This window comes from Lactuca sativa, chromosome 5 (genome assembly GCF_002870075.4).
Source record: "Lactuca sativa cultivar Salinas chromosome 5, Lsat_Salinas_v11, whole genome shotgun sequence".
NCBI lineage: Eukaryota > Viridiplantae > Streptophyta > Magnoliopsida > Asterales > Asteraceae > Lactuca > Lactuca sativa.
The window spans coordinates 360565328-360580766 of NC_056627.2; the positions used below are offsets into that span (position 1 = coordinate 360565328).

At 34.1% G+C, this 15439-nt stretch overlaps 1 pseudogene; it reads right to left on the bottom strand.

Annotated features, from left to right (window-relative positions):
* Positions 1 to 1141: 1141 nt before the first annotated feature.
* LOC111902496 (E3 ubiquitin-protein ligase RING1-like) lies at positions 1142 to 10164 on the bottom strand (annotated as a pseudogene).
* Positions 10165 to 15439: the final 5275 nt, after the last annotated feature.

The following is a 15439-nucleotide window of genomic DNA, read 5'->3' on the forward strand; positions in this document are numbered from 1 at the left end:
AAGTGAAGTTTATGTCTTCTAACCCACATCTTTGAGGAATCGCACATTGCTAGAGATTAAAATTTTGGCGCTCCTCATCTATACATAAATTTTCTTAAAAAATGATTAACACTTCTTATCTGAGTCAAAGTAACTCGTTGAGTTACCTCAGTTTTAGTAAAAAGGCAAAACGAAAACCACATAAAAAAAACTGGCAAAAAACCGCAAAAAAAAAAAAATTTGAACCGTAAAAAACCGCAAAAACCGAACCGCATAAAAACCAAACGGTGCAGTTTCAAAACTTCAACAAACTGAAGTTGCGGTTTTCGATTCGATTTTGGCCAAAAACTGCACTGAACCGTACCATGCTCACACTTATATATATATATATATATATATATATATATATATATATATATATATATATATATATATATATATATAGGCTTAAGTTATTTTGTTTAAAGTAATTATTATGTTATTGAATGTGGGCCAATCAAATTTACTTATTTTAAAAAAGTGATTAATATATATTATTGAAGTAAATATAATTGAAAAAATCATCTTAATTAATTACAAGGGTAATTTAGTCAATTAATATAGATTTAATAAAAGAAAATTGCATTTTTTAAGGGATCATAGATTCTATTAATTTTAAAAATCCGATTTTACGAATTATTTCGGACATTCTGACAGAATATGTTTATGAGTATATTCAAAAATAAAAATATTCTTGAACCATGAATAATAAAAATATTCTTGAACCTATTTTTTTTATCATGAATTTAAAAACTTCTTGTAGAATAACAAATTCTTGAACAATCAATTGAAGAATAAAAACAACAAATACATTATTTTTTATAGAATACGGGTAACAATTGTTAATAATTACATTTATTGTTAAAGAATAAAACTAAAAAAACAATCAAAACGGGAAAGAAAACATCACAATCTAACAACGACTAATACATTCTAAAAGAATAATGTGGTCCGTTTCAATTTTGTGATCCGTTCTTCAAGCATCAACTTCTGTGATTCCAACAGAATTGGAATTTGTCATTCCATTCCAATAGAATTGGAATTCTTGATTCTATTCCAATAGAATTGGAATCTCACCAACATCATCCATTGAATCATCTACATAAACATACTTGATACCTTTTTAGAATTCAACCTTGTCAAGATCCTGCACTATCCACATAAATGAAGTGTTAAATTAAGAAAAAAAAACATAAATTGAAATATGAATCAGTCCATAGAATGCAGCCAAAAAATTGTTCATTCTGATATGTATATTAGCCAACAAACTGCTTTCCCTTCCCTTTCCTGTCAAACATGAAGAATATGATATACATCTTAAAATTTCAACACTTTAAAAGGTTAGGTATAAACCAATATGAATTAATTTCAAAACCACCGGACGCTGCAACACCTAACGAACCACCACCGTTAGAAGCTTGGCGAGACCTATTTGATGTGTTTTATACAAACAATCCTAAGTGTGCATGCAACCCTAGTTTGGATCTATGTTTTCACTATTAGATACACAACATTATGAACACAAGAATAAAACCCTAATGTGCATTGCTATTTTTGAAATTAACATATAAGGTTGGATTACATACCTCTTGTTGTTATATTGCAATAACAACTTAAATCTTCAAATCCTAAGTCTTGAAAGCAAGCACCACAAGTGTAGTGCCTCTAATGGATCACAAACACCACAAGCAATTGGAGAGGCTTAAGATAGAGGAGGGAGGAGATGGAATTCGTCCTTGGGACCTCTTAGGAGCATGTACACGAATTCTAAAGGCCTAGGGGTTTTATATAGGGTTTAGATTAGGATTTCAGTCCTTATCCTTATCCAGTTGCTTGCCCAGCAAGCAACCACAAGATAAGCCTTAAAAAACCCTTATCCTCTTATCCTTGGACGATTTTAAGGATATCCTTATCCTTGAATTCGTCCATCCTTTAACAAGGATAAATATTGCCCTATCTTGCAACTATCTTATAATTACAATTCAGCCCCTCTAGTTTAATTAATTACACTTGATCACAAAATTAATTCCTAATTAATTATTGACCAATATTAATTAAACAAATATGATTTTCCTTTAATATATTATTCTTATAACATATTAATAAATCACAATAACCTCTCTCTCTATTTAATTTCTCCAGTCAAGTTGCTTTGGTGAAGGCAACCCAAAAGGACCATGCACAACCGGGTCAAGTACTTACCAAATATGGTTACGGGCTTAGACACTAATCCAACAGTCTCCCACTTGGATAAGTCTAGTAACCACAAATGTAACGTGCAACCCGATTAGCAATCGTAGCTCTCAAAGACGTTGTCAAACTCTGATCTTATCAGTAACCTGTCCTCTAGATAAGGGATCGTATAGTCCTCTGTTAGATATCATGCTGACAATTCTATGGAATGATTAGTCAAGCATTTAGGTTTCTCGATCTCCGATTTATTTGACATAGAACTTAATCGAACACATCAATTTAGTTCTGACCGGGCCCAACACATAAGTCAAATCAAATCATCGAGCGGCCGAGATATCTCTTCTACCCTCTTAGGATAAAATTTACAGATAAACTTCGACTTATATGCATTTACTTATTCAATAATCAACTATACACAACAATGCATTTTATAACATTGAGTTACCAATGCGTTTTCGCATTATCAATGTACAATCAATTAGCAAATAATAAACCATATATCTAGGTTTTAAGACTATATGATATTATCGTCTTGCGATCACCTCTTATATATCATATTCCATACGGTGATTCCAGCAAGCGCGGGTTTATTCCAATGCTCAAAACCAGTTCATAAGCACTCATGAACGTCGCAACAACCCTTTGCTATGTCTAATACCATTTAGACAATCTACGCACCAATTCATGACAATCTTCATTCATATCTACTTCCAACACATGAACGATTGTGGACAATTTGAATAATTCGATTATTCCTAATAAACTCAATTATTTTGGAAGTCAAAACATGCAAAAATTGAAACAATAGTTAAACAATTAACATATGACAGTAGCTTTACTTATAAATAAAACTCCTTTATTTAATCATCAAATGTCAATTAAATTTATCTATTACACGTTTCTAAAACTATCTAATCTATTCTAATACCATCCTTCAGCCCAATACTCCTAGCATGCTGCAAGTGCTTAACCCTACTCAGTACCTTTGTAAGCGGATCTGCTGGGTTATCTTCTGATGATATCCTCTTCACTACAAGTTTTCCTTCTTCTACACGATGTCTGATGAAGTGATATTTTCTGTCGATATGTCGAGATCTACCATGATCCCTCGGTTCCTTGGTCAAGGCAACCGATCCTTCATTATCACAGAAAATCTCCATGGGCTCCTTTATGGCGGGTACAACTCCAAGGTCACCAATGAAGTTCTTCAGCCATATTGCCTCCTTCGACGCTTCGCTCGCTGCTATGTACTCTGATTCGCACGTTGAATCAGCTATTGTTTCCTGTTTGGAACTCTTCCAAGTCACTGCTCCTCCATTTAGGGTAAAGACCCAGCTCGATTGCGAACGATAGTTGTCCCTATCGGTTTGGAAGTTGGCGTCACTGTACCCTCGCACCTTCAAGTCATCACTCCCTCTGAGGACTAAAAACCATTCCTTCGTCCTCCGAAGGTACTTAAGGATATTCTTCACAGCAATCGAATGTGCTCTGCCAGGGTTCCCTTGATATCTACTAACCATGCTCAAAGCAAAGGCTACATCAGGGCGAGTACAAGTCATAGCGTACATGATTGAGCCAACTGCGGAAGCGTATGGAACTCGGCTCATTTCAGCTATCTCAGCTTCGGTACTCGGACTTTGAGTCTTACTCAATTTGGCATTGCTTTGTATCGGTAATTCTCCCTTCTTCGAGTTTTCCATACTAAAACGTTTTAGTACTTTCTCTAAGTAAGTGTTCTGACTAAGTCCAGTTAGTCTCTTACATCTTTCTCTTACTATCCTTATTCCCAAAATGTAAGAAGCTTCTCCGAGGTCCTTCATAGCGAAGCACTTCCCGAGCCAGGACTTAACTTCCTGCAAAGTCGGGATGTCGTTTCCTATGAGTAATATGTCATCGACATATAAAACTAGAAAGCTTACTATACTCCCACTGGCTTTGACATATACACACGACTCATCTTCGCTTCGTACAAATCCAAACTCTTTGACTTTCTCATCGAAGCAAAGATTCCATCTGCGAGATGCTTGCTTAAGTCCATAAATGGACTTCTCAAGCTTACACACTCTATTCGGATGCTTCGGATCCACAAACCCTTCTGGTTGAGCCATGTAAACATCCTCAGCCAACTTTCCATTAAGGAAAGCGGTCTTGACATCCATTTGCCAAATCTCATAATCATGAAATGCGGCAATAGCTAGCATCACTCTAATAGATTTTATCTTCGCAACTGGTGAGAAGGTCTCTTCATAGTCAACTCCGGGAGTTTGAGTAAATCCCTTCGCAACCAATCGCGCTTTATATGTGTGTACCTTTCCATCCACATCGGTCTTCTTCTTGAAGATCCACTTACACCCAACGGTCTTACGTCCGGGCACATGATCAACCAAATTCCAAACTTGGTTATCATACATCGATTGGATCTCGCTATCCATCGCCTCTTTCCATTTCGCAGACTCCGGGCCTGCCATGGCTTCCTTATAGCTATTAGGTTCATCAAGATTTACTAGTGTACCATCACTAATATACGTGTCCCCTTCGTTAGTAATATGAAAACCATAAAATTGGGGTTGAACTCTAAATTTATCGGAACGTCTAAGAGGTAAGGAATCGTCAATTGGTTCAACCGGAGTTTCCTCCTCGGGTTGAGTGCCAGCGGTAGAGGTTCCTTCATTTATCGACTCTTGAATCTCTTCAAGCTCGATTTGCCTCCCACTGTCCTCTTGGCCTATGAGTTCTCGCTCTCAGAAAACTCCTCTCCTCGCAACAAAGACAACATTGTCCTTCGGTCTATAGAAGAGATATCCAAAGGATTTTTGTGGGTAGCCGATGAAAATACATCGCTCACTTCGAGGTTCAAGTTTGTCGTGAGTGTCTCGTCTTATGAAAGCCTCGCAACTCCAAACCTTGATATGTGCCAACGAAGGAGCTTTCCCCATCCACATCTCGTGAGGTGTTTTGGCAACCTTCTTAGTAGGGACTCGGTTAAGGATATAGGCGGCAGTCTCTAAGGCATACCCCCAAAAAGAGATTGACAGTGAAGCACGACTCATCATAGAGCGAACCATATCCAATAAGGTTCGATTACGCCTTTCTGCCACACCATTCAATTGTGGTGTCCTAGGTGGCGTCAATTGCGAAACTATTCCACACTCCTTGAGATATTCGTGGAATTCAAGACTTAGGTACTCTCCTCCTCGATCGGATCGAAGCATCTTGATCTTCCTGCCCAATTGATTCTCCCCTTCATTCTTAAACTCTTTGAAATTTTCAAAGGTTTCTGACTTTTGCTTGATTAAATAGATATACCTATATCTACTATAGTCATCGGTAAAAGTCACATAGAAGCGGTTCCCATCCTTCGTGGTTGATCTAAACGGTCCACATACATCGGTATGTATTAGGTCCAATAAACCTTCACCCCTTTCGCACGTACCAGCGAAGGGTGACTTAGTCATCTTTCCAAGCAAACAAGACTCGCACGTGTCATCTTCCCTAAGGTCGAATGACTCCAACACTCCATCCTTTTGGAGTTGGGCTATGCGTTTCTTGTTAACATGTCCAAGACGACAATGCCACAAGGATGCTTTATCCACACTAGTGGAAGAATCTATGTTCAAAACATCATTTCCTAAGTTATCAACAATCATAACAGTTTCATAAATTCCATTACATGGTATAGCTTCAAAGTAAAAGACACCATTTAGATAAGCTAAAATAGAACCATTCTCATTATTAAAAGAAAATCTAAAACCTTGTCTATATAAACCATGAAATGAAATGATGTTTCTAGCCATTTCTGGCGAATAGCAACAATTGTTCAAATCTAAACATAAATTATTCCTAAGCACTAAAGAATACACTCCAATCTTGGTCACAGGTGACGATCTTCTGTTCCCCATGATTAGATTGATTCTTCCTTGCTCTACATCCATACTTCTTCTTAGTCCCTGCACATTAGAACAAATGTGGTAACCACAACCGGTATCAAGAACCCAAGAAATAGCATGACTAGAATCGTTAGATTTAATTATGTATATACCTGCGAAAGATGGCTTGATATTTCCTTCTTTGATGGCTTGCAGGTACTCTGGGCAGCTTCTCTTCCAATGTCCTATCTTGTGGCAGTGGTGGCACTCTGCCTCCTTAGGGTTAGGGCAGGGCTTAGCGGGATCAACTTTGGTCCCAATAGAAGAGGCACCATCTCGGGTTTTAACCTTGCGATAGTTTTTAGACGAAGCCTTCCTCTTCTTTCCCTTTCCTTGACCAATAGCCAAGACAGGAGCAGCGGGTGGATTGGGAGTTGGTGCAACAGACTTGTCCTTGAAGTTGGTCTCAGCGACCCTCAAGAGACCTTGGAGTTTGCTTAGGGTGACCTCTTCTTTGTTCATGTGGTAGGTCATCCTAAATTGATTGTACATCGGAGGCAAAGAGTGAAGCACCATGTCGATCGCCAAGTCTTCCCCAAAGTCAACATTCAACTTGCGAAGACGATCGACATACCTTTGCATCTTTTGCAGGTGCACGGTAAGAGACTCTTCATGACCCATCTTAGCGGAAATCATGTTAGTGAAAATCTCACAATGCTCTTGTCTCGCGTTTTGGTGGTATCTCTCCAATAAGTCTTGGTGCATCTCGTATGGATACATGTCCTCATAGGACTTTTGGAATTCGGAGTTCATTGTGGCTATCATGATGCAGTGAACCTTCATTGCATCACGCTCATGAGTCTCAAAAGCACTCATTTCAGCCGGAGTAGCGATTTATGGATTGATCTTCTTGAGTTTTTCATCAAGGGCATACTCTTTGTCCTCGTAGCGAGCAATTGTGCGAATGTATCTTATCCATTCGCTAAAGTTCGTCCCATCGAAAGTAACCTTTTGGCAAAGGCTCATCAATGAGAAGGAACTATCGGCAGCGTTGTTTGTTTTCGACATCTACAAAAGAAAAGGAGAAAGATAGATTAGAATATGAATCCCTAATTATCACCTAATTAGAAAAAATTAGGGCTAGGATCCAACAACAATATTTACATCTTAGAAAAGGGATACCGTAATCTAAATGCAAATAATTTGAAGGTAAGTGAATGACGATTCACTAATTCTCCATCATGAAAAACCTAACTCTAAGTTCTAAATGTATTGAGAATTCCTAGGTTCGGATGAGATTCATTGAAACTTTTCAATGGCATGTTTAAATCTCGATATGCCCCTCTCGTTTGTGACTGGGATACCGAGGATCGCAAAGTGGGTGTGAATTACCATGCAAATTCACATGGTGCCTTCGTTGTAACGATCACCTATTCGATGTGCCGGTAAACCACACACGCTCCATCGAACTATGATAAACAACGAATCACCCTTTGCCACCTTCGCTTAGAACCAATTAGTGTGCCGGTAAACCACGCACGCTCCACTAACTTCTTAGCAAGGTGCAAAGTGTAATTTCATGGGATTGCATCAAATTCACTTTTCCTAAAGTAACTAAGATTGGGAAATTTTAGAAAACATGTAGTTACTTTGTATTTCTTATTATACTTTTAATGAGAGAATGAGGTTGCCCTATCCTACCCGTTCGGCTAACGACCCTCCACCGATCAAGAAAGCGGTGGGTGTGAGTGTACACCCATTAAGCGCCATTTTATAGGCTGCAACCTTATACCCACCTTATAGATCGGCTTCGTGAATGAGGCCTACTAACGGTAAGACTAGCATTTTAGTTATATATATATATATATATATATATATATATATATATATATATATATATATATATATATATATATTAAGCTTGTAATAATATAATAGTATAGGGTGTATTTTAAACATTTTAAAAATACTAGGGTTTTAATCTTCAATTAAAATTTTCGAAATTTAATGTCACTTAAATTAAAATTTTAATTATTAAAACTCTTGATTTAATAATTATCTTAAATTAAACTATTAATTTAAATTATCAAATCATAAGGGATTATCTAAATCTAAAAGATAATTACCATTTAAACATTTAAGTTATCATAATCCCTTAAATCCGTCTATAAATTTCGAAAAAAAAAGGGATGGGATAATTCATGATCTTTAATTACCATATTTAACTATTAAAGGATAATTACAAGATATGGGATTATCCAAATCCCCAAAATTTAGGATCTTATCTTGGGGAAGGAGGCAAATCTCGAAATCTAAGGGTTTGCAAACCCTAGATTTCGAAATCTTGTATTGAAAGGAAAGGATTCAAAAACCCTTTCAAGATTTTCGTAAATTAGGGTTAGGAAACCCTAATCTCGAAATCTATGGCCTCCTAGGGTTTATTGGCTATAAACCCTAATTTGTCAAGTTCATACAATTGAATAAAACTAATTGAAAACAAGTTAACCAAAGGCTCTGATACCACTGATGGGTTTTATACAAACAATCCTAAGTGTGCATGCAACCCTAGTTTGGATCTATGTTTTCACTATTAGATACACAACATTATGAACACAAGAATAAAACCCTAATGTGCATTGCTATTTTCGAAATTAACATATAAGGTTGGATTACATACCTCTTGTTGTTATATTGCAATAACAACTTAAATCTTCAAATCCTAAGTCTTGAAAGCAAGCACCACAAGTGTAGTGCCTCTAATGGATCACAAACACCACAAGCAATTGGAGAGGCTTAAGATAGAGGAGGGAGGAGATGGAATTCGTCCTTGGGACCTCTTAGGAGCATGTACACGAATTCTAAAGGCCTAGGGGTTTTATATAGGGTTTAGATTAGGATTTCAGTCCTTATCCTTATCCAGTTGCTTGCCCAGCAAGCAACCACAAGATAAGCCTTAAAAAACCCTTATCCTCTTATCCTTGGACGATTTTAAGGATATCCTTATCCTTGAATTCGTCCATCCTTTAACAAGGATAAATATTTCCCTATCTTGCAACTATCTTATAATTACAATTCAGCCCCTCTAGTTTAATTAATTACACTTGATCACAAAATTAATTCCTAATTAATTATTGACCAATATTAATTAAACAAATATGATTTTTCCTTTAATATATTATTCTTATAACATATTAATAAATCACAATAACCTCTCTCTCTATTTAATTTCTCCAGTCAAGTTGCTTTGGTGAAGGCAACCCAAAAGGACCATGCACAACCGGGTCAAGTACTTACCAAATATGGTTACGGGCTTAGACACTAATCCAACACTATTCTCATAATCTGGATCGTCCGTAGGCAACTCATACCGACAAACAGGACATGAGTTATGCATCTCCAACCAAGGCAAAATGCAATCCTTATGGTACATGTGCTTACGTGGCAACTGTTTCGCTTCCTCATCAAGTTCAAAGCTATCTTTACAAATTGCACAATCGGAGTAATCCGATTCCAACAACTGTTTCGTGATCTTGATATTAGGAATGTTTTCGATGGCTGATTTTGATGATGGGGGAGTGCCATATCGATTAGGATCGTTTTCGGCAAGCTGTTGAATCAATTATTCTAACCCAGGACCAATGAAGTAATCACCGAGATTCGATGGGAGACGAAACCCCGACAGATCTCCATCTGTGTTGTTTTCAATAACAAACTGGATGTTCGCCCCACCTGCTCGTAAGGTGTTGAGATAATTCTGTAGAAATGCAAAAGGATTAAACTCTCCAACGTTCTGGACACCACCAGGTCGATACATCGGACCACCAAAGAGTGCCGAAAGATCATTAGGATTCTGGAAATTGCCACTCCCAGCACCGACACGGGAAGTGGTGGAGAAAACGAGCAGGAAGCCAAATGAGAAAGAGGAGAAAGGCGAAGGATCGTCGAAGGCGAGAAAAGGATTTGGGGTTTCTGGCCTAGGGTTAGGGTTTTCGTATTCCTCTAGGAACCCACCGTTACAATTGGGACAAACGTGTTCGGAGGAGGTGGTAGGTGAAGGTCTGATGGATACACAGGCTGATCTTGCCATTTTGGGATGTGTCGATCGGATTTGATAAGTGATGAATGAAAAAAAGATCGTCATTGTGGTTTTAAAAAGGGATGAAAAAATCTAGGTAGCTAAGTCAATGGTTACCATAATTATAGGCTATTATTTGTGGAAACTAATTATCAAATTACCTATTTAGCCTTATTTATTTATTTAATTATTTATTTTTATTTTAAGATTTGATTGGCCCACATTTATGCATACAATAACATAATACTTACTTTAAACACCTGAACCTCTCTCTCTCTCTCTCTCTCTATATATATATATATATATATATATATATATATATATATATATATATATATATATATATATATATATATATATATATATATATATATATATATATATATATATATATATATATATACTAGCCGTTTACCCGCGCAAAGCGACGGGTGCGGAACAACAAATGACATAAAAAAAGTTGTTAAACAAAATGACGAACATATAGAGATTTCTTATACCTGTGCTAGGATTAAACGTAAGACATTTTTGGGCTTATTTGATTTTAATAGAAAGAAAAACAAAAGAAGAGGTAGCGAGCATGAGAGAGAACCAAGGTTTTGCGGTCAATGGCAAGGCATTCATGATAAACGAATGCTAGATTAATGCGCCTCTTCCAGTTTATATGAAATGTTTTATAACGTGTACATCGTATTAGACCGATTCAAATGGATATGAAGAACACTTGGTCAAACTTTGACCTATTCAAAATCTTATCATCATCTTATTTGACTTTTTCATTATTATTGACAGATTCAGTATTTAGCGATTCAATTGGATATGAGGAACACTTGGTCAAAGTTTGACCCATTCAAAATCTTATCATCATCATCTTATTTGACTTTTTCATAAATGTTTACCGGATAAGATTTAGTATTTACCGATTCAATTGCATATGAGGAACACTTGGTCAAACTTTGACCCATTCAAAATCTTATCATCATCATCTTATTTGACTTTTTCATATTTAACCCATTCAATTTGAAGATAAGTTTAGAAGACCTATTCAAAATCTGTCTTTGACCGGCTAAGATTTATTATTCTCCGATGCATAAAATTATTGTATATGATGCTTAAAAACTTGTACCTCTTAAAATTCAGCAAAATCTTGTAAATGCTTTTTAAGGTATAAAGATTTATAACGTGTACATCGTATTAGACCGATTCAAATGGATATGGAGAACACTTGGTCAAACTTTGACCCATTCAAAATCTTATCATCATCTTATTTGACTTTTTCATTATTATTGACAGATTCAGTATTTAGCGATTCAATTGGATATGAGGAACACTTGGTCAAAGTTTGATTCATTCAAAATCTTATCATCATCATCTTATTTGACTTTTTCATAAATGTTGACCGGATAAGATTTAGTATTTACTGATTCAATTGGATATGAGGAACACTTGGTTAAACTTTGACCCATTCAAAATCTTATCATTATCATCTTATTTGACTTTTTCATATTTAACCCATTCAATTTGAAGATAAGCTTAGAAGACCTATTCAAAATCTGTCTTTGACCGGATAAGATTTATTATTCTCCAATGCATAAAATTATTGTATATGATGCTTAAAAACTTGTACCTCTTAAAATTCAGCAAAATCTTGTAAATGCTTTTTAAGGTATATATATATATATATATATATATATATATATATATATATATATATATATATATATATATATATATATATATAGTTATCGTAAGAAGGAAATTTTAGATAGGAAGGTAAGAAATTTTTTTCAACATTTTTTTTGATGAAACAGAAAAATGGATCATTAGATGGATAAAAAATAGTATGATTCACAAAAAAAAAAATCTTGAAAAAAAAATCTCAATGATTCATTTTTACGATGATTTTGTTGTCATTCACTAAAATCGTCATAAAAATGAATTTTTGCTTCATTTAGTGAAAAATGAATCATCATGTTTTTTTAAGATTTTTTTTTTATTCATCTAATGATGATGATTCGGTAAAAATCAAGCATATAATTTCTTTTTACCTTGCTAATATATATATATATATATATATATATATATATATATATATATATATATATATATATATATATATATATATATATATATATATATATATATATATATATATATATACTAATGTAATAAATAAAGACCACTAAGTGTCAAATGTATTATGTCATATAACGTCCTTAAAAATTTATCTAGATTCAATACTTAAAAAAATATAAATATCTATAATTATATTTTCAATTTTAAAAAACCAAAATTAAAAATTAAAATTAGAAATCATTAAACATTACATTTTACATACTTTATCTTTTATGAATAAATCATTAATCAAGATGAAGTATTGATTTCTTGCTACGTTTAGAAGGTAAAATTCTATACAAATCATATAAAAAAATTATTGAAGTGACTAATTATTTTTTAGTTTTTTTTTTTTTTTTTTTTTTTTTTTTTTTTTTTTTTATCAAAAGATAATAATTTTTTTATTTAAGTTATATTATCTTACAATCGTCTTAATCACTTTCTATTAAAAAATAAAAAACCAAATAAATTATGATTCATTCAAGTCTTATTTATTAAAATATAATATTATCCTATATTGACAATTATATTTTAATATAGTTTATTATTTGAATTTGATGTTTTTATTTTATCAGTTTATCTTCATTGTCTATGTTATAAACTTATGGTTTGAAATGGACTCTAACCTTTTATTTATATATATATATATATATATATATATATATATATATATATATAGAGAGAGAGAGAGAGAGAGAGAGAGAGAGAGAGAGAGAGAGAGAGAGAGAGAGAGAGAGAGAGAGAGAGAGAGAGAGAGAGAGAGAGAGAGAGAGAGAGAGAGAGAGAGAGAGAGAGAGAGAGAGAGAGAGAGAACAAAAAACATTAGGAGGGTTATCACAAATTATGATGACATACTCCATTACCAAATCATGCAGTACAAAATTACAAACCACCAATACATCGTAATCACTTAGATCAGAAAAGCGTGTCATGTAACTAAAATTTAATAAAATATATGATTTGAGAAGCCGTATGAATTTTTAGTTGTTAGTACATTGTCTGATTGTCACATTCTTATTTGTTTAATTAAGAGGGAGTTTCGGAAAACTTAAACAGTTATTAAATAAATAATTTCGTGAGATTATTATTTGTAATTCAAATCAACCAATTTTTTTTACAAAAAAAATGTATCCTTCATTTTTATATAGATAATCTATTTATTTTATTTCATTTTTTTTTTCAACCCAACTCAAAATAAAAATGGATTTTATTTATAACTAATAAATTAATTTTCAAGTTTATAAAATATATAGACATTTGTATTATTTGAAAAAGAACAAAAATATTTTATATCTTTGTAATTTCTATGTTAATTTTAAGAAAAATATTAATATTAATCTCTTTATAGATTAAAAAAAATGTTTATATTTAATCTCCATTGTTTATTTTTATTAATAAAATTAAAATTAAATAAATAACCAAATGTTATGACAAAAATTATAAACCCATAAATTATGGAATCACTTGTGTCGCAATCCACTTAACGAATTTCATCGAATTACTTGCCTCTCAATGTCACCAAAATGACGCAGTGTATTTTTGCATTTTTGCATTTTTATTTTTATTTATCTTATATGATTTTCGTTGGATTGGAACTCAGTCTAAAGTTTGACAAATGTGATTTAATTGTTGATTCTTTTAGTCCAAATAAATCGGGTTTATCGGAACTCAATTGTCTTGAAAGGTTTAATTGCTTGGAACAAGTCCCACGATACCTTTTGAACATTAATTAATTCTTAGTCATTGTCAAAAATCCGGAAAGAAATGTTCAAGTCTTGCTGTATTTGGCCCAAGCATGCTTTGAATTCAAACTAATGTGTTATTGTTTTGTTTATCAAGTCAGGGCAATGGATTGAAAAGCAAGCAATTCATAACAGCAATACAGTAGAAGTGTTTTATTTATTATTTGTTATTTATTATCATAGTCCAAGAAGTGTATTAATAAACTTAAACAACCAATAAATCATTTAAAACTAATAGTAAACATTTTTTCATAAACTTATGTAGTATGTATCTTCAACTCCTTTATAGGTCTTTGGTAATATTAGATACTATATTAATAAGTTTTAAGATTTTTTTATAGACAAATCTTCAAAAATGGTCTCTATGGTTTCAAAAAAAATTTCGAGTTTAGTCCTTAACCTTTTCTTTTGTCTTTAAGGATCCTTGTGGTTTAAAAACTTTTAATGGATCGTCCTTATGGCTAACTCTGTCATTTTTGGTCCATTGACTCTAAACATGTGAGAGCAAAATTGTTTTTTACATACACATGGACTATTCATGAAGTCTTCTCTTTTTAGAACTTGAGGGACCATTTCTATCAAATTTCATAATAATGTAATAAGAACCTCCTTTACCACCACCGTATATCAAGAAACTGTTACCATGCACGTCCAATATAAGCAAACACCCATAAAATCATCAACATTAGCTAACGAGCTCTCATTCCATCTCTCGGAAACAAGAGTAGTGACAAAAAAAGTCCACAAACCTCGTTCTCTATTTGATTCCCATTCATCTCCAAATTATTTGCCACCGAATCTGTAGCGTCCCGTGATTTCACAGGTACATCCAAACCCTCTTCTATCATTACTTTGTCAATTATAGGCCTTGGGTTTGAGAATGAAGAGCCAAGATAAATGTAAGGGCCAAACTTGCAAATTGGGCCAAAAGAGAGTACACCACGCGTACTTAAGCATACGTTGGGCGTATTAGGGTCCGCCCTAGTACGTTGGGCGTACACTTGAGTACGCTGGGCGTACTAATATATGGATGGAACCCTCATATTTAAAGCTTTGGGCCTATATAAGCAACATAATGAGCACCCACTTATGGATGGAACCCTCATATTTAAAGCTTTGGGCCTATATAAGCAACATAATGAGCACCCACTCCTCTTTTACCTCAGCCTCCACAAATCAAACTCGTCTCTCTCAGACCCTAGCCTCCCCTTTTGTGTGTTAAGCTCATTTTGGTGTTCTTGAGTGCCTTAGGAGGAAGCCATTGCGTCAAAAAGTTGAAGGAAGGGGCCAAGCTTCTAGATCTAAAGTGCTTGTGCACAAGAAGCTCCAGAAGGTATAAAGTTCCAAACTTTATGTTTGTTTGATTAGATCTCTCCATTTTTACCTTTAGGACCTATTTCTTGTCCCAAAAACCACAAGGTGGTGCATGT